The following is a 20000-nucleotide window of genomic DNA, read 5'->3' as shown; positions in this document are numbered from 1 at the left end:
TAAGCAGAGGGGGGTGTTGGGATGGGGCTGAGGGAGGGTAAGCACAGGGGGTGTTGGGATGGGGCTGAGGGAGGGTAAGCAGAGGGGGTGTTGGGATGGGGCTGAGGGGGCGTTGGGATGGGGCTGAGGGAGGGTAAGCAGAGGGGGGTGTTGGGATGGGGCTGAGGGAGGGTAAGCAGAGGGGGTGTTGGGATGGGGCTGAGGGAGGGTAAGCACAGGGGGATGTTACACAAATAGAACTGACATCTTAACAGAACCACATGACAAAATAGTTGATCGCTGAGGAACATTCACCATGTGCACACTGTCAAGCTCAATTACAATAAACAAACTACTAATAAATAAACAAGGAACTCAACGACAGGAAGCCAGTCCATGATCAGCTGATAAAGGGACAAGGAGGAGAGGAAGTGGAGAGAAAGAAAGTAAGGATGTAGGAAGAACAAAAATAAAAAAGCTATTTACTCTGAAGTCAGGCGCTGACTTCTCATGGAGGGGGGCATGAAGGAGGGAGTGGGGGGCATGAAGGAGGGAGTGGGGGGGGCATGAAGGAGGGAGTGGGGGCGTGAAGGAGGGAGTGGGGGGACATGAAGGAGGGAGTGGGGGGGGCGTGTAGGAGGGTGTGGGGGAGAGATGGGCGGGGTCTCACCCGGCAGCGCTGAGCATCGTTGACAAAATGTCCGCCGGCCCCGTCTTCTTCGGGGAACGAGGTTTTACGGACCGAAACCTCGGGAGGTGAGCAAAGACTTGTTGCCATGTACATAGTGTTTTCTGGTGAGTGGTGGATCATGGACGATTTAACTGGCGGTAGTTAGAAGTGTATTGGTGTGTATAGAGGCCTGTTGTGGTGTTCAGGTTCAGGTAGAAGTGTATTGGTGTATATAGAGGCCTGTTGTGGTGTTCAGGTAGAAGTGTATTGGTGTATATAGAGGCCTGTTGTGGTGTTCAGGTTCAGGTAGAAGTGTATTGGTGTATATAGAGGCCTGTTGTGGTGTTCAGGTTCAGGTAGAAGTGTATTGGTGTATATAGAGGCCTGTTGTGGTGTTCAGGTAGAAGTGTATTGGTGTATATAGAGGCCTGTTGTGGTGTTCAGGTAGAAGTGTATTGGTGTATATAGAGGCCTGTTGTGGTGTTCAGGTAGAAGTGTATTGGTGTATATAGAGGCCTGTTGTGGTGTTCAGGTTCAGGTAGAAGTGTATTGGTGTATATAGAGGCCTGTTGTGGTGTTCAGGTAGAAGTGTATTGGTGTATATAGAGGCCTGTTGTGGTGTTCAGGTAGAAGTGTATTGGTGTGTATAGAGGCCTGTTGTGGTGTTCAGGTAGAAGTGTATTGGTGTATATAGAGGCCTGTTGTGGTGTTCAGGTAGAAGTGTATTGGTGTATATAGAGGCCTGTTGTGGTGTTCAGGTAGAAGTGTATTGGTGTATATAGAGGCCTGTTGTGGTGTTCAGGTAGAAGTGTATTGGTGTATATAGAGGCCTGTTGTGGTGTTCAGGTTCAGGTAGAAGTGTATTGGTGTATATAGAGGCCTGTTGTGGTGTTCAGGTAGAAGTGTATTGGTGTATATAGAGGCCTGTTGTGGTGTTCAGGTAGAAGTGTATTGGTGTGTATAGAGGCCTGTTGTGGTGTTCAGGTTCAGGTAGAAGTGTATTGGTGTATATAGAGGCCTGTTGTGGTGTTCAGGTAGAAGTGTATTGGTGTGTATAGAGGCCTATTGTGGTGTTCAGGTTCAGGTAGAAGTGTATTGGTGTATATAGAGGCCTGTTGTGGTGTTCAGGTAGAAGTGTATTGGTGTATAGAGAGGCCTGTTGTGGTGTTTAGGTAGAAGTGTATTGGTGTGTATAGAGGCCTGTTGTGGTGTTCAGGTAGAAGTGTATTGGTGTATAGAGAGGCCTGTTGTGGTGTTTAGGTAGAAATGTATTGGTGTATATAGAGGCCTGTTGTGGTGTTCAGGTAGAAGTGTATTGGTGTATATAGAGGCCTGTTGTGGTGTTCAGGTAGAAGTGTATTGGTGTATATAGAGGCCTGTTGTGGTGTTCAGGTAGAAGTGTATTGGTGTATAGAGAGCCTGTTGTGGTGTTTAGGTAGAAGTGTATTGGTGTATATAGAGGCCTGTTGTGGTGTTCAGGTTCAGGTAGAAGTGTATTGGTGTATATAGAGGCCTGTTGTGGTGTTCAGGTTCAGGTAGAAGTGTATTGGTGTATATAGAGGCCTGTTGTGGTGTTCAGGTAGAAGTGTATTGGTGTATATAGAGGCCTGTTGTGGTGTTCAGGTAGAAGTGTATTGGTGTATATAGAGGCCTGTTGTGGTGTTCAGGTAGAAGTGTATTGGTGTATATAGAGGCCTGTTGTGGTGTTCAGGTTCAGGTAGAAGTGTATTGGTGTATATAGAGGCCTGTTGTGGTGTTCAGGTAGAAGTGTATTGGTGTATATAGAGGCCTGTTGTGGTGTTCAGGTAGAAGTGTATTGGTGTGTATAGAGGCCTGTTGTGGTGTTCAGGTAGAAGTGTATTGGTGTATATAGAGGCCTGTTGTGTGTTCAGGTAGAAGTGTATTGGTGTATATAGAGGCCTGTTGTGGTGTTCAGGTAGAAGTGTATTGGTGTATATAGAGGCCTGTTGTGGTGTTCAGGTAGAAGTGTATTGGTGTATATAGAGGCCTGTTGTGGTGTTCAGGTTCAGGTAGAAGTGTATTGGTGTATATAGAGGCCTGTTGTGGTGTTCAGGTAGAAGTGTATTGGTGTATATAGAGGCCTGTTGTGGTGTTCAGGTAGAAGTGTATTGGTGTGTATAGAGGCCTGTTGTGGTGTTCAGGTTCAGGTAGAAGTGTATTGGTGTATATAGAGGCCTGTTGTGGTGTTCAGGTAGAAGTGTATTGGTGTGTATAGAGGCCTATTGTGGTGTTCAGGTTCAGGTAGAAGTGTATTGGTGTATATAGAGGCCTGTTGTGGTGTTCAGGTAGAAGTGTATTGGTGTATAGAGGGCCTGTTGTGGTGTTTAGGTAGAAGTGTATTGGTGTGTATAGAGGCCTGTTGTGGTGTTCAGGTAGAAGTGTATTGGTGTATAGAGAGGCCTGTTGTGGTGTTTAGGTAGAAATGTATTGGTGTATATAGAGGCCTGTTGTGGTGTTCAGGTAGAAGTGTATTGGTGTATATAGAGGCCTGTTGTGGTGTTCAGGTAGAAGTGTATTGGTGTATATAGAGGCCTGTTGTGGTGTTCAGGTAGAAGTGTATTGGTGTATAGAGAGGCCTGTTGTGGTGTTTAGGTAGAAGTGTATTGGTGTATATAGAGGCCTGTTGTGGTGTTCAGGTAGAAGTGTATTGGTGTATATAGAGGCCTGTTGTGGTGTTCAGGTAGAAGTGTATTGGTGTATATAGAGGCCTGTTGTGGTGTTCAGGTAGAAGTGTATTGGTGTATATAGAGGCCTGTTGTGGTGTTCAGGTAGAAGTGTATTGGTGTATATAGAGGCCTGTTGTGGTGTTCAGGTAGAAGTGTATTGGTGTATATAGAGGCCTGTTGTGGTGTTCAGGTAGTGCTCCCCAAGTGTATTGGTGTATATAGAGGCCTGTTGTGGTGTTCAGGTAGAAGTGTATTGGTGTATATAGAGGCCTGTTGTGGTGTTCAGGTAGAAGTGTATTGGTGTATATAGAGGCCTGTTGTGGTGTTCAGGTAGAAGTGTATTGGTGTATATAGAGGCCTGTTGTGGTGTTCAGGTAGAAGTGTATTGGTGTATATAGAGGCCTGTTGTGGTGTTCAGATAGAAGTGTATTGGTGTATATAGAGGCCTGTTGTGGTGTTCAGGTTCAGGTAGAAGTGTATTGGTGTATATAGAGGCCTGTTGTGGTGTTTAGGTAGAAGTGTATTGGTGTATATAGAGGCCTGTTGTGGTGTTCAGGTAGAAGTGTATTGGTGTATAGAGAGGCCTGTTGTGGTGTTCAGGTAGAAGTGTATTGGTGTATATAGAGGCCTGTTGTGGTGTTCAGGTAGAAGTGTATTGGTGTATATAGAGGCCTGTTGTGGTGTTCAGGTAGAAGTGTATTGGTGTATATAGAGGCCTGTTGTGGTGTTCAGGTAGAAGTGTATTGGTGTATATAGAGGCCTGTTGTGGTGTTCAGGTAGAAGTGTATTGGTGTATATAGAGGCCTGTTGTGGTGTTCAGGTAGAAGTGTATTGGTGTATATAGAGGCCTGTTGTGGTGTTCAGGTAGAAGTGTATTGGTGTATATAGAGGCCTGTTGTGGTGTTCAGGTAGAAGTGTATTGGTGTATATAGAGGCCTGTTGTGGTGTTCAGGTAGAAGTGTATTGGTGTATATAGAGGCCTGTTGTGGTGTTCAGGTAGAAGTGTATTGGTGTATATAGAGGCCTGTTGTGGTGTTCAGGTAGAAGTGTATTGGTGTATATAGAGGCCTGTTGTGGTGTTCAGGTAGAAGTGTATTGGTGTATATAGAGGCCTGTTGTGGTGTTCAGATAGAAGTGTATTGGTGTATATAGAGGCCTGTTGTGGTGTTCAGGTTCAGGTAGAAGTGTATTGGTGTATATAGAGGCCTGTTGTGGTGTTTAGGTAGAAGTGTATTGGTGTATATAGAGGCCTGTTGTGGTGTTCAGGTAGAAGTGTATTGGTGTATAGAGAGGCCTGTTGTGGTGTTCAGGTAGAAGTGTATTGGTGTATATAGAGGCCTGTTGTGGTGTTCAGGTAGAAGTGTATTGGTGTATATAGAGGCCTGTTGTGGTGTTCAGGTAGAAGTGTATTGGTGTATATAGAGGCCTGTTGTGGTGTTCAGGTAGAAGTGTATTGGTGTGTATAGAGGCCTGTTGTGGTGTTCAGGTAGAAGTGTATTGGTGTATATAGAGGCCTGTTGTGGTGTTCAGGTAGAAGTGTATTGGTGTATATAGAGGCCTGTTGTGGTGTTCAGGTAGAAGTGTATTGGTGTATATAGAGGCCTGTTGTGGTGTTCAGGTAGAAGTGTATTGGCTGTATATAGAGGCCTGTTGTGGTGTTCAGGTTCAGGTAGAAGTGTATTGGTGTATATAGAGGCCTGTTGTGATTTTACTGGTGTTCAGGTAGAAGTGTATTGGTGTATATAGAGGCCTGTTGTGGTGTTCAGGTAGAAGTGTATTGGTGTGTATAGAGGCCTGTTGTGGTGTTCAGGTTCAGGTAGAAGTGTATTGGTGTATATAGAGGCCTGTTGTGGTGTTCAGGTAGAAGTGTATTGGTGTGTATAGAGGCCTATTGTGGTGTTCAGGTTCAGGTAGAAGTGTATTGGTGTATATAGAGGCCTGTTGTGGTGTTCAGGTAGAAGTGTATTGGTGTATAGAGAGGCCTGTTGTGGTGTTTAGGTAGAAGTGTATTGGTGTGTATAGAGGCCTGTTGTGGTGTTCAGGTAGAAGTGTATTGGTGTATAGAGAGGCCTGTTGTGGTGTTTAGGTAGAAGTGTATTGGTGTATATAGAGGCCTGTTGTGGTGTTCAGGTAGAAGTGTATTGGTGTATATAGAGGCCTGTTGTGGTGTTCAGGTAGAAGTGTATTGGTGTATATAGAGGCCTGTTGTGGTGTTCAGGTAGAAGTGTATTGGTGTATAGAGAGGCCTGTTGTGGTGTTTAGGTAGAAGTGTATTGGTGTATATAGAGGCCTGTTGTGGTGTTCAGGTAGAAGTGTATTGGTGTATATAGAGGCCTGTTGTGGTGTTCAGGTAGAAGTGTATTGCTATATAGAGGCCTGTTGTGGTGTTCAGGTAGAAGTGTATTGGTGTATATAGAGGCCTGTTGTGGTGTTCAGGTAGAAGTGTATTGGTGTATATAGAGGCCTGTTGTGGTGTTCAGGTAGAAGTGTATTGGTGTATATAGAGGCCTGTTGTGGTGTTTAGGTAGAAGTGTATTGGTGTATATAGAGGCCTGTTGTGGTGTTCAGGTAGAAGTGTATTGGTGTATATAGAGGCCTGTTGTGGTGTTCAGGTAGAAGTGTATTGGTGTATATAGAGGCCTGTTGTGGTGTTCAGGTAGAAGTGTATTGGTGTATATAGAGGCCTGTTGTGGTGTTTAGGTAGAAGTGTATTGGTGTATATAGAGGCCTGTTGTGGTGTTCAGGTAGAAGTGTATTGGTGTATATAGAGGCCTGTTGTGGTGTTCAGGTAGAAGTGTATTGGTGTATATAGAGGCCTGTTGTGGTGTTCAGGTAGAAGTGTATTGGTGTATAGAGAGGCCTGTTGTGGTGTTTAGGTAGAAGTGTATTGGTGTATATAGAGGCCTGTTGTGGTGTTCAGGTAGAAGTGTATTGGTGTATATAGAGGCCTGTTGTGGTGTTCAGGTAGAAGTGTATTGGTGTATATAGAGGCCTGTTGTGGTGTTCAGGTAGAAGTGTATTGGTGTATATAGAGGCCTGTTGTGGTGTTCAGGTAGAAGTGTATTGGTGTATATAGAGGCCTGTTGTGGTGTTCAGGTAGAAGTGTATTGGTGTATATAGAGGCCTGTTGTGGTGTTCAGGTAGAAGTGTATTGGTGTATATAGAGGCATGTTGTGGTGTTCAGATAGAAGTGTATTGGTGTATATAGAGGCCTGTTGTGGTGTTCAGGTTCAGGTAGAAGTGTATTGGTGTATATAGAGGCCTGTTGTGGTGTTTAGGTAGAAGTGTATTGGTGTATATAGAGGCCTGTTGTGGTGTTCAGGTAGAAGTGTATTGGTGTATAGAGAGGCCTGTTGTGGTGTTCAGGTAGAAGTGTATTGGTGTATATAGAGGCCTGTTGTGGTGTTCAGGTAGAAGTGTATTGGTGTATATAGAGGCCTGTTGTGGTGTTCAGGTAGAAGTGTATTGGTGTATATAGAGGCCTGTTGTGGTGTTCAGGTTCAGGTCTGTGTGTATACATAGAGGTGTGTAGAGGTCTATAGAGACTGTGTATATACATAGAGGTGTGTAGAGGTCTATAGAGACTGTGTGTATACATAGAGGTTTGTAGAGGTCTATAGAGACTGTGTATATACATAGAGGTTTGTAGAGGTCTATAGAGACTGTGTGTATACATAGAGGTTTGTAGAGGTCTATAGAGTCTGTGTATATACATAGAGGTGTGTAGAGGTCTATAGAGACTGTGTATATACATAGAGGTGTATAGAGGTCTATAGAGTCTTTGTATATACATAGAGGTGTGTAGAGGTCTATAGAGTCTGTGTATATACATAGAGGTGTGTAGAGGTCTATAGAGACTGTGTATATACATAGAGGTGTATAGAGGTCTATAGAGTCTGTGTATATACATAGAGGTGTGTAGAGGTCTATAGAGTCTGTGTATATACATAGAGGTGTGTAGAGGTCTATAGAGACTGTGTGTATACATAGAGGTTTGTAGAGGTCTATGGAGACTGTGTGTATACATAGAGGTTTGTAGAGGTCTATAGAGACTGTGCGTATACATAGAGATGTATTGTCAGGTGTGTAGAGGTCTATGGAGACTGTGTGTATACATAGAGGTGTATAGAGGTCTATGGAGACTGTGTGAATACATAGAGTTTTGTAGAGGTCTGTAGAGACTGTATGTATACATAGAGGTTTGTAGAGGTCTATAGAGACTGTGTGTACATAGAGGTGTATTGTCAGGTGTGTAGAGGTCTATAGAGACTGTGTGTACATAGAGGTGTATTGTCAGGTGTGTAGAGGTCTATGGAGACTGTGTGTATACATAGAGGTGTATAGAGGTCTATAGAGACTGTGTGTATACATAGAGGTGTATAGAGGTCTATAGAGACTGTGTGTATACATAGAGGTGTATAGAGGTCTATAGAGACTATATGTATACATAGAGATGTATAGAGGTCTGTAGAGACTATATGTATACATAGAGGTTTGTAGAGGTCTGTAGAGACTATATGTATACATAGAGTTTTGTAGAGGTCTGTAGAGACTGTATGTATACATAGAGGTTTGTAGAGGTCTATAGAGACTGTGTGTACATAGAGGTGTATTGTCAGGTGTGTAGAGGTCTATACGTGTTGTGGAAGTGAAGGAGGAGAAGAACCTACCCCATCTTTGGTCAGGTGAGCGTAGACATGTAGTCTACTGTATGTATAGATAGGAATGTATTGTGGCTGTCCAAGAGAAGAGATGCATTGACTGAAGAACAGGAAGGGCGGACTGTGGAACAGAGGAGGACGACCACCCTCATCCAACAACATTTTTAAAACGTTAAGAAAAAGGCAGGAATATATACATTATTTTTTTATATATATCGAAATATCTTTATTTCTCACTAAATATCTGGTTAAAAACACTGTTTTGCAATGGTCTCTACAGTAGTCACAACAGCACCCTCTATAGGTGAGGGTGGGTTTTCACTGTGCTCTTGCTCCCACCATAGAAACCTATGGGTACGACGCAGCCCAGGTGAGAATGAACTCAGTCACAACCTTTACATTAGACAGGCTGAAACGGTTTTGCTCGGTTAAATCTATCTTCTTTGGCTAAACGTTGAGATAACATTACCACCGTCTACTATTGTTACTGTTGGTACGGCTTGTCAATGACATGACAGCCTGGTTGAGGGACAATGAGGAAGTTGCATTGGCTGTGTAGGTCAGTGCTCCCCAGTGACATGACAGCCTGGTTGAGGGACAATGGAGAAGTTGCATTGGCTGTGTAGGTCAGTGCTCCCCAGTGACATGACAGCCTGGTTGAGAGACAATGGAGAAGTTGCATTGGCTGTGTAGGTCAGGGCTCCCCAGTGACATGACAGCCTGGTTGAGGGACAATGGAGAAGTTGCATTGGCTGTGTAGGTCAGTGCTCCCCAGTGACATGACAGCCTGGTTTAGAGACAATGAGGAAGTTGCATTGGCTGTGTAGGTCAGTGCTCCCCAGTGACATGACAGCCTGGTTGAGGGACAATGGAGAAGTTGCATGGGCTGTGTAGGTCAGGGCTCCCCAGTGACAGGACAGCCTGGTTGAGGGACAATGGAGAAGTTGCATTGGCTGTGTAGGTCAGTGCTCCCCAGTGACATGACAGCCTGGTTGAGGGACAATGGAGAAGTTGCATTGGCTGTGTAGGTCAGGGCTCCCCAGTGACATGACAGCCTGGTTGAGGGACAATGAGGAAGTTGCATTGGCTTTGTAGGTCAGTGCTCCCCAGTGACATGACAGCCTGGTTGAGAGACAATGAGGAAGTTGCATTGGCTGTGTAGGTCAGTGCTCCCCAATGACATGACACGGGACTCATTGTTTTTCTTCAGCAGATGGTCGTGGGAGGCGGAGCATAATTATAAATAACGTGTCCACTGCCAACTGACCGCAACAACCCCAAACAGAGACAACTATTTACAGTGTGTGGGGACACTTGGGAACAGATTTCTTACATTACAGTCACTCTGAGATGATAACCTGGTGATTTTACCCCTCTGAGCTGATAACCTCTGAGCTGATAACCTGTGATTTTACCACTCCTGAGCTGATAACCTGTTTTACCCCTCTGATGATTTACCTGGTCCCCTCTGATTTGATAACCTGGTGATTTTACCCCTCTGAGCTGATAACCTGGGTGATTTTACCCCTCTGAGCTGATATACCTGGTGATTTTACCCCTCTGAGCTGATATAACCTGGTGATTTTTTACCCCTCTGAGCTGATAAAGTGATTTTACCCCTCTGAGCTGATATAACCTGGTGATTTTACCCTCTGAGCTGATAACCTGGTATTTTACCACTCTGAGCTGATAACCTGGTGATTTTACCCTCTGAGCTGATAACCTGGTGATTTTACCCCTCTGAGCTGATAACCTGGTGATTTTACCCCTCTGAGCTGATATACCTGGTGATTTTACCCTGAGCTGAGCCTGGTGATTTTACCCCTGAGCTGATAACCTGGTTTTTACCCCTCTGAGCTGATAACCTGGTGATTTTACCCCTCTGAGCTGATAACCTGGTGATTTTACCCCTCTGAGCTGATAACCTGGTGATTTTACCCCTCTGAGCTGATATAACCTGGTGATTTTACCCTCTGAGCTGATAACCTGGTGATTTTCCTCTGAAATAACCTGGTGATTTTACAAAACCTGGTGATTTTACTTGGAGTGCTGAAATAAAATCACCCTGAGGATAATCTGGCCTGCATTTTACTCTCTCTCTCTCTCTCTCTCTCTCTCTCTCTCTCTCTCTCTCTCTCTCTCTCTCTCTCTCTCTCTCTCTGTCTCTCTCTGTCTCTCTCTCTCTCTCTCTCTCTCTCTCTCTCTCTTTCCTCCTTTCTTCCTTTCTTTCCTCCTCTCTGAATGTAGTGTTGAATCAGTGGACATGACTAGAGGGTCCGGCTGTGGAGCAGATTTCCCAGCTCTCACTGTGTTCTAGGGACCAGGTGTGGAGGGCAAGGCTCCACTCCATGAATCTGCTACGGTACCTCCTACCTCCAAAACCAGTGTCACCCTCTGTCAAAAAAAGGGAGGGGTTTCTCTTGGTTTATTAATGGTTAGGACGGTGGCTTGCCGATACATGTAGCCGACACTGTCTCACCTGGTTCTAGTAGAGACAGGCGTCTTCGACCTCTGACCTCTACCCTTGAACTCTACTCTCTGTCTCCGACCCTTTACCTGCCCTCTCTCGTCAGGACAGGTATAAGCCAACTCTGGCTCTGCTAACAAACCACTTCCTTGACTGGCACTTAGGTCTACACACATCACTTAGGGCTACACACATCACTTAGGTCTACACACATCACTTAGGTCTACACACATCACTTAGGTCTACACACATCACTTAGGGCTACACACATCACTTAGGTCTACACACATCACTTAGGTCTACACACATCACTTAGGTCTACACACATCACTTAGGGCTACACACATCACTTAGGGCTACACACATCACTTAGGGCTACACACATCACTTAGGTCTACACACATCACTTAGGTCTACACACATCACTTAGGGCTACACACATCACTTAGGTCGACACACATCACTTAGGTCTACACACATCACTTAGGTCTACACACATCACTTAGGTCGACACACATCACTTAGGTCGACACACATCACTTAGGTCTACACACATCACTTAGGTCTACACACATCACTTAGGTCTACACACATCACTTAGGTCTACACACATCACTTAGGTCGACACACATCACTTAGGTCTACACACATCACTTAGGTCTACACACATCACTTAGGGCTACACACATCACTTAGGTCTACACACATCACTTAGGTCTACACACATCACTTAGGTCTACACACATCACTTAGGTGACTCATAAAAGCTTTTTAATTCCTTTACAAGAACAGAACACACACACACACACACACACACACACACACACACACACACACACACACACACACACACACCCTCACCTCAGCCGCAGGATGCTGATTCATACGTACATATTGTTTATGAACTCATTCATTGTCAATGTGGAAGGTGCATAGAATTTTCCAGAATCATTACCTCACATGCCATTTCCCCTTCCATCTGAACAAGACCTTTAAACAAAACCTACATATCAGACTCTTTGGTGTGGTTGCCTGAAACACAGATGAATCCAAGTTCAGAACTAGGATGATTCTGTCAGGATTTGGCCAGGGTTGTTCCGGTTTTTGGTCACTAGATGCCCCCATTGTGCCTTTTGACCTTTTGTTTCCCTGATCCCCATGATTATTTGCACCTGTGCCTCGTTTCCCCTGATTGTATTTAAACCCTTTGTTTTACTCAGTTCTTGGCTCTGTGTTTCTGTCAGGACCCGGTTACGAACCTGGGTCTCCGGAGTGAGAAACAGTCACTAAACCAACTGAGCCACGAATAGTCAGCAGAACCCAGAAGATGAGGCAGACACAGCAGTACTTGAGACGGTGTATTTAATGAAGTAAAAGTTAAGTTCTTCAGGAAAACATGTAACTCCACAACCTCAAAAGGAATTCCACAAGAACAAAGGAAATCCTCCAAGACAAAGGTAAATCCACAAGGTGGAAGATAAAGCACAAAAAGCCTCAAAAGATATTCAAAAACAAACAAACAAGAACAAAAAACAGAATTCCACAAGAGAGTCCACCGGGATCACAAGAGTTCTCAGAGTACTAGGGCTGGGTGCTAACATACAAACACAGAGCAAAGAACTGAGGAAAACTAAGGGTTTAAATGCAATCAGGGGTCATTAACTAGGCACAGGTGCAAATAATCATGGATCAAGGGAAAACAAAAGGTCAAAGGGCACAATGGGGGCATCTAGTGACCAAAATCATTAGCCGGAACAACCCTGGCCAAATTAGCTGAGTCAGAATCTGTGTCTGGGAAACTCCAGATCATTAGCTGAGTATCTAGTTACTTCACAGTCATCACAATGACCTCCAGATCATTAGCTGAGTCATTAACTAGTTACTTCACAGTCATCACAATGACCTCCAGATCATTAGCTGAGTCATTAACTAGTTACTTCACAGTCATCACAATGACCTCCAGATCATTAGCTGAGTCATTAACTAGTTACTTCACAGTCATCACAATGACCTCCAGATCATTAGCTGAGTCATTAACTAGTTACTTCACAGTCATCACAATGACCTCCAGATCATTAGCTGAGTCATTAACTAGTTACTTCACAGTCATCACACTGACCTCCAGATCATTAGCTGAGTCATTAACTAGTTACTTCACAGTCATCACACTGACCTCCAGATCATTAGCTGAGTCATTAACTAGTTACTTCACAGTCATCACAATGACCTCCAGATCATTAGCTGAGTCATTAACTAGTTACTTCACAGTCATCACAATGACCTCCAGATCATTAGCTGAGTCATTAACTAGTTACTTCACAGTCATCACAATGACCTCCAGATCATTAGCTGAGTCATTAACTAGTTACTTCACAGTCATCACAATGACCTCCAGATCATTAGCTGAGTCATTAACTAGTTACTTCACAGTCATCACAATGACTTCCAGATCATTAGCTGAGTCATTAACTAGTTACTTCACAGTCATCACAATGACCTCCAGATCATTAGCTGAGTCATTAACTAGTTACTTCACAGTCATCACACTGACCTCCAGATCATTAGCTGAGTCATTAACTAGTTACTTCACAGTCATCACACTGACCTCCAGATCATTAGCTGAGTCATTAACTAGTTACTTCACAGTCATCACAATGACCTCCAGATCATTAGCTGAGTCATTAACTAGTTACTTCACAGTCATCACAATGACCTCCAGATCATTAGCTGAGTCATTAACTAGTTACTTCACAGTCATCACACTGACCTCCAGATCATTAGCTGAGTCATTAACTAGTTACTTCACAGTCATCACAATGACTTCTCATTAGCTGAGTGATTAACTAGTTACTTCACAGTCATCACAATGACCTCCAGATCATTAGCTGAGTCATTAACTAGTTACTTCACAGTCATCACACTGACCTCCAGATCATTAGCTGAGTCATTAACTAGTTACTTCACAGTCATCACAATGACCTCCAGATCATTAGCTGAGTCATTAACTAGTTACTTCACAGTCATCACAATGACCTCCAGATCATTAGCTGAGTCATTAACTAGTTACTTCACAGTCATCACAATGACCTCCAGATCATTAGCTGAGTCATTAACTAGTTACTTCACAGTCATCACAATGACCTCCAGATCATTAGCTGAGTCATTAACTAGTTACTTCACAGTCATCACAATGACCTCCACATCATTAGCTGAGTCATTAACTAGTTACTTCACAGTCATCACAATGACTTCCAGATCATTAGCTGAGTCATTAACTAGTTACTTCACAGTCATCACAATGACCTCCAGATCATTAGCTGAGTCATTAACTAGTTACTTCACAGTCATCACAATGACCTCCAGATCATTAGCTGAGTCATTAACTAGTTACTTCACAGTCATCACACTGACCTCCACATCATTAGCTGAGTCATTAACTAGTTACTTCACAGTCATCACAATGACCTCCAGATCATTAGCTGAGTCATTAACTAGTTACTTCACAGTCATCACAATGACCTCCAGATCATTAGCTGAGTCATTAACTAGTTACTTCACAGTCATCACAATGACCTCCAGATCATTAGCTGAGTCATTAACTAGTTACTTCACAGTCATCACAATGACCTCCAGATCATTAGCTGAGTCATTAACTAGTTACTTCACAGTCATCACAATGACCTCCAGATCATTAGCTGAGTCATTAACTAGTTACTTCACAGTCATCACAATTACTTCCAGATCATTAGCTGAGTCATTAACTAGTTACTTCACAGTCATCACAATGACCTCCAGATCATTAGCTGAGTCATTAACTAGTTACTTCACAGTCATCACACTGACCTCCAGATCATTAGCTGAGTCATTAATTAGTTACTTCACAGTCATCACACTGACCTCCACATCATTAGCTGAGTCATTAACTAGTTACTTCACAGTCATCACAATGACCTCCAGATCATTAGCTGAGTCATTAACTAGTTACTTCACAGTCATCACAATGACCTCCAGATCATTAGCTGAGTCATTAACTAGTTACTTCACAGTCATCACACTGACCTCCAGATCATTAGCTGAGTCATTAACTAGTTACTTCACAGTCATCACAATGACTTCCAGATCATTAGCTGAGTGATTAACTAGTTACTTCACAGTCATCACAATGACCTCCAGATCATTAGCTGAGTCATTAACTAGTTACTTCACAGTCATCACACTGACCTCCAGATCATTAGCTGAGTCATTAACTAGTTACTTCACAGTCATCACAATGACCTCCAGATCATTAGCTGAGTCATTAACTAGTTACTTCACAGTCATCACAATGACCTCCAGATCATTAGCTGAGTCATTAACTAGTTACTTCACAGTCATCACAATGACCTCCAGATCATTAGCTGAGTCATTAACTAGTTACTTCACAGTCATCACAATGACCTCCAGATCATTAGCTGAGTCATTAACTAGTTACTTCACAGTCATCACAATGACCTCCAGATCATTAGCTGAGTCATTAACTAGTTACTTCACAGTCATCACAATGACTTCCAGATCATTAGCTGAGTCATTAACTAGTTACTTCACAGTCATCACAATGACCTCCAGATCATTAGCTGAGTCATTAACTAGTTACTTCACAGTCATCACACTGACCTCCAGATCATTAGCTGAGTCATTAACTAGTTACTTCACAGTCATCACACTGACCTCCAGATCATTAGCTGAGTCATTAACTAGTTACTTCACAGTCATCACAATGACCTCCAGATCATTAGCTGAGTCATTAACTAGTTACTTCACAGTCATCACAATGACCTCCAGATCATTAGCTGAGTCATTAACTAGTTACTTCACAGTCATCACACTGACCTCCAGATCATTAGCTGAGTCATTAACTAGTTACTTCACAGTCATCACAATGACCTCCAGATCATTAGCTGAGTCATTAACTAGTTACTTCACAGTCATCACAATGACCTCCAGATCATTAGCTGAGTCATTAACTAGTTACTTCACAGTCATCACAATGACCTCCAGATCATTAGCTGAGTCATTAACTAGTTACTTCACAGTCATCACAATGACCTCCAGATCATTAGCTGAGTCATTAACTAGTTACTTCACAGTCATCACAATGACCTCCAGATCATTAGCTGAGTCATTAACTAGTTACTTCACAGTCATCACAATGACCTCCAGATCATTAGCTGAGTCATTAACTAGTTACTTCACAGTCATCACAATGACCTCCAGATCATTAGCTGAGTCATTAACTAGTTACTTCACAGTCATCACAATGACCTCCAGATCATTAGCTGAGTCATTAACTAGTTACTTCACAGTCATCACACTGACCTCCAGATCATTAGCTGAGTCATTAACTAGTTACTTCACAGTCATCACAATGACCTCCAGATCATTAGCTGAGTCATTAACTAGTTACTTCACAGTCATCACACTGACCTCCAGATCATTAGCTGAGTCATTAACTAGTTACTTCACAGTCATCACAATGACTTCCAGATCATTCGCTGAGTCATTAACTAGTTACTTCACAGTCATCACAATGACTTCCAGATCATTAGCTGAGTCATTAACTAGTTACTTCACAGTCATCAAAATGACTTCCAGATCATTCGCTGAGTCATTAACTAGTTACTTCACAGTCATCACACTGACCTCCAGATCATTAGCTGAGTCATTAACTAGTTACTTCACAGTCATCACAATGACCTCCAGATCATTAGCTGAGTCATTAACTAGTTACTTCACAGTCATCACAATGACCTCCAGATCATTAGCTGAGTCATTAACTAGTTACTTCACAGTCATCACAATGACCTCCAGATCATTAGCTGAGTCATTAACTAGTTACTTCACAGTCATCACACTGACCTCCAGATCATTAGCTGAGTCATTAACTAGTTACTTCACAGTCATCACAATGACCTCCAGATCATTAGCTGAGTCATTAACTAGTTACTTCACAGTCATCACAATGACCTCCAGATCATTAGCTGAGTCATTAACTAGTTACTTCACAGTCATCACAATGACTTCCAGATCATTAGCTGAGTCATTAACTAGTTACTTCACAGTCATCACAATGACTTTCAGATCATTAGCTGAGTCATTAACTAGTTACTTCACAGTCATCACAATGACCTCCAGATCATTAGCTGAGTCATTAACTAGTTACTTCACAGTCATCACAATGACCTCCAGATCATTAGCTGAGTCATTAACTAGTTACTTCACAGTCATCACAATGACCTCCAGATCATTAGCTGAGTCATTAACTAGTTACTTCACAGTCATCACAATGACCTCCAGATCATTAGCTGAGTCATTAACTAGTTACTTCACAGTCATCACAATGACCTCCAGATCATTAGCTGAGTCATTAACTAGTTACTTCACAGTCATCACAATGACCTCCAGATCATTAGCTGAGTCATTAACTAGTTACTTCACAGTCATCACAATGACCTCCAGATCATTAGCTGAGTCATTAACTAGTTACTTCACAGTCATCACAATGACCTCCAAATCATTAGCTGAGTCATTAACTAGTTACTTCACAGTCATCACACTGACCTCCAGATCATTAGCTGAGTCATTAACTAGTTACTTCACAGTCATCACAATGACCTCCAGATCATTAGCTGAGTCATTAACTAGTTACTTCACAGTCATCACAATGACCTCCAGATCATTAGCTGAGTCATTAACTAGGACTACTGATAATATGCCATGATGATGAATGTGTGTTCATTGGTTCTGTTAGCTGTTAGGGGAGGGTTAGGAGTCACAACTAGTTACACACAGTCATCACAATGACACCACGATCATTAGCTGAGTCATTAACTACGCACACACATCACAATGACCACCAGATCACACACACACACACATGACACAACTGAGTCATGATGGGGACCTCCAGATCACACACACACACACACACACACACACACACACACACACACACACACACACACACACACACACACACACACACACACACACACAGGTTGTGGCTTCAGTTAATGCCATTGTCTGGATCATTTCCAATCCTCCATATATATATTTCTGGACATATCTTTTTAAATATACTCCTTGATTTAGTTCCTCTATGTTTACACAAGGTTCAGATAAACCATCTATATAGACGGTATTACTGGTAGACTTCTGTAATGCATTGAAACATGATTCTGCCTGTGTTGTCACAGGGTATAATTAGTCTGGTTGAACAGCCATACCAACACGTCTCCTCTCACTCTCTAGGAATGTCTCTCAGTAGTTTTCCAACGGCAGCGCTCACCCCGACTCTGTGTGTGTGTGTGTGTGTGTGTGTGTGTGTGTGTGTGTGTGTGTGTGTGCGTGTGTGTGTGGGTTAGTGTGTGTGTGGGCTAGTGTGTGTGTGTGTGGGTTAGTGTGTGTGTGTGTGTGTGGGTTAGTGTGTGGGTTAGTGTGTGTGTTTGTGCATGTGTGTGTGTGCATTAGTGTGTGTGTGTGGGTTAGTGTGTGTGTGTGCGTGCGTTAGTGTGTGTGTGTGTGTGGGTTAGTGTGTGTATGCGAGGGCCACCGTTATACAACACAATCATGTGAAGACCTGAGTCTAAGAAATCACGTTTCAGGTCTGTCCTACACCATACTGTCTGTCCTACACCATACTGTCTGTCCTACACCATACTGTCTGTCCTACACCATACTGTCTGTCCTACACCATACTGTCTGTCCTACACCATACTGTCTGTCCTACACCATACTGTCTGTCCTTCACCCTACTGTCTGTCCTACACCTTACTGTCTGTCCTACACCATACTGTCTGTCCTACACCATACTGTCTGTCCTACACCATACTGTCTGTCCTTCACCCTACTGTCTGTCCTACACCTTACTGTCTGTCCTACACCATACTGCCCATACTGTCTGTCCTACACCTTACTGTCTGTCCTACACCATACTGTCCATACTGTCTGTCCTACACCATACTGTCTGTCCTACACCATACTGTCTGTCCTACACCTTACTGTCTGTCCTACACCATACTGTCTGTCCTACACCATACTGTCTGTCCTACACCATACTGTCTGTCCTATACCATACTGTCTGTCCTACACCATACTGTCTGTCCTACACCATACTATCTGTCCTTCACCCTACTGTCTGTCCTACACCATACTGTCTGTCCTACACCATACTGTCTGTCCTACACCATACTGTCCATACTGTCTGTCCTACACCTTACTGTCTGTCCTACACCATACTGTCCATACTGTCTGTCCTACACCTTACTGTCTGTCCTACACCTTACTGTCTGTCCTACACCATACTGTCTGTCCTACACCATACTGTCTGTCCTACACCATACTGTCTGTCCTATACCATACTGTCTGTCCTACACCATACTGTCTGTCGTACACCATACTGTCTGTCCTACACCATACTGTCTGTCCTACACCTTACTGTCTTTCCTACACCATACTGTCTGTCCTATACCATACTGTCTGTCCTACACCATACTGTCTGTCCTACACCATACTGTCTGTCCTACACCCTACTGTCTGTCCTATACCATACTGTCTGTCCTACACCATACTGTCTGTCCTACACCATACTGTCTGTCCTACACCCTACTGTCTGTCCTATACCATACTGTCTGTCCTACACCATACTGTCTGTCCTATACCATACTGTCCATACTGTCTGTCCTACACCCTACTGTCTGTCCTACACCATACTGTCTGTTCTACACCATACTGTCTGTCCTACACAATACTGTCTGTCCTTCACCCTACTGTCTGTCCTTCACCATACTGTCTGTCCTTCACCCTACTGTCTGTCCTACACCATACTGTCTGTCCTACACCATACTGTCTGTCCTACACCATACTGTCTGTTCTACACCATACTGTCCATACTGTCTGTCCTTCACCCTACTGTCTGTCCTACACCTTACTGTCTGTCCTATACCATACTGTCTGTCCTACACCATACTGTCTGTCCTACACCATACTGTCCATACTGTCTGTCCTACACCCTACTGTCCGTCCAACAATCTACTGTCTGTCCTACACCATACTGTCTGTCCTACACCATACTGTCTTTCCTACACCATACTGTCTGTTCTACACCATACTGTCCATACTGTCTGTTCTACACCATACTGTCTGTTCTACACCTTACTGTCTGTTCTACACCATACTGTCTGTCCTTCACCCTACTGTCTGTCCTACACCATACTGTCTGTCCTACACCATACTGTCTTTCCTACACCATACTGTCTGTTCTACACCATACTGTCCATACTGTCTGTCCTACACCATACTGTCTGTTCTACACCATACTTACTGTCTGTTCTACACCTTACTGTCTGTTCTACACCATACTGTCTGTCCTTCTCCCTACTGTCTGTCCTAATTGACATAATTTGAGTCAATTGGAGGTATACCAGGTGTACCTGTGGATGTATTTCAAGGTCTATCTTCAAACTCAGTGCCTCTTTGCTTGACATCATGGGAAAATCAAA

The 20000-nt window shown here is 43.4% G+C and overlaps 1 protein-coding gene across 1 annotated transcript in view; it reads right to left on the bottom strand.

Annotated features, from left to right (window-relative positions):
* Window positions 1–20000, bottom strand: part of LOC127922512 (high-affinity choline transporter 1-like) — a 35845-nt gene that overhangs the window by 12295 nt on the left and 3550 nt on the right. The gene's annotated exons all lie outside the window — the stretch shown is intronic.

This window comes from Oncorhynchus keta, unplaced genomic scaffold (genome assembly GCF_023373465.1).
Source record: "Oncorhynchus keta strain PuntledgeMale-10-30-2019 unplaced genomic scaffold, Oket_V2 Un_contig_26091_pilon_pilon, whole genome shotgun sequence".
NCBI classification, from domain to species: domain Eukaryota; kingdom Metazoa; phylum Chordata; class Actinopteri; order Salmoniformes; family Salmonidae; genus Oncorhynchus; species Oncorhynchus keta.
This window is presented reverse-complemented; position numbering and strand designations above follow the sequence as displayed.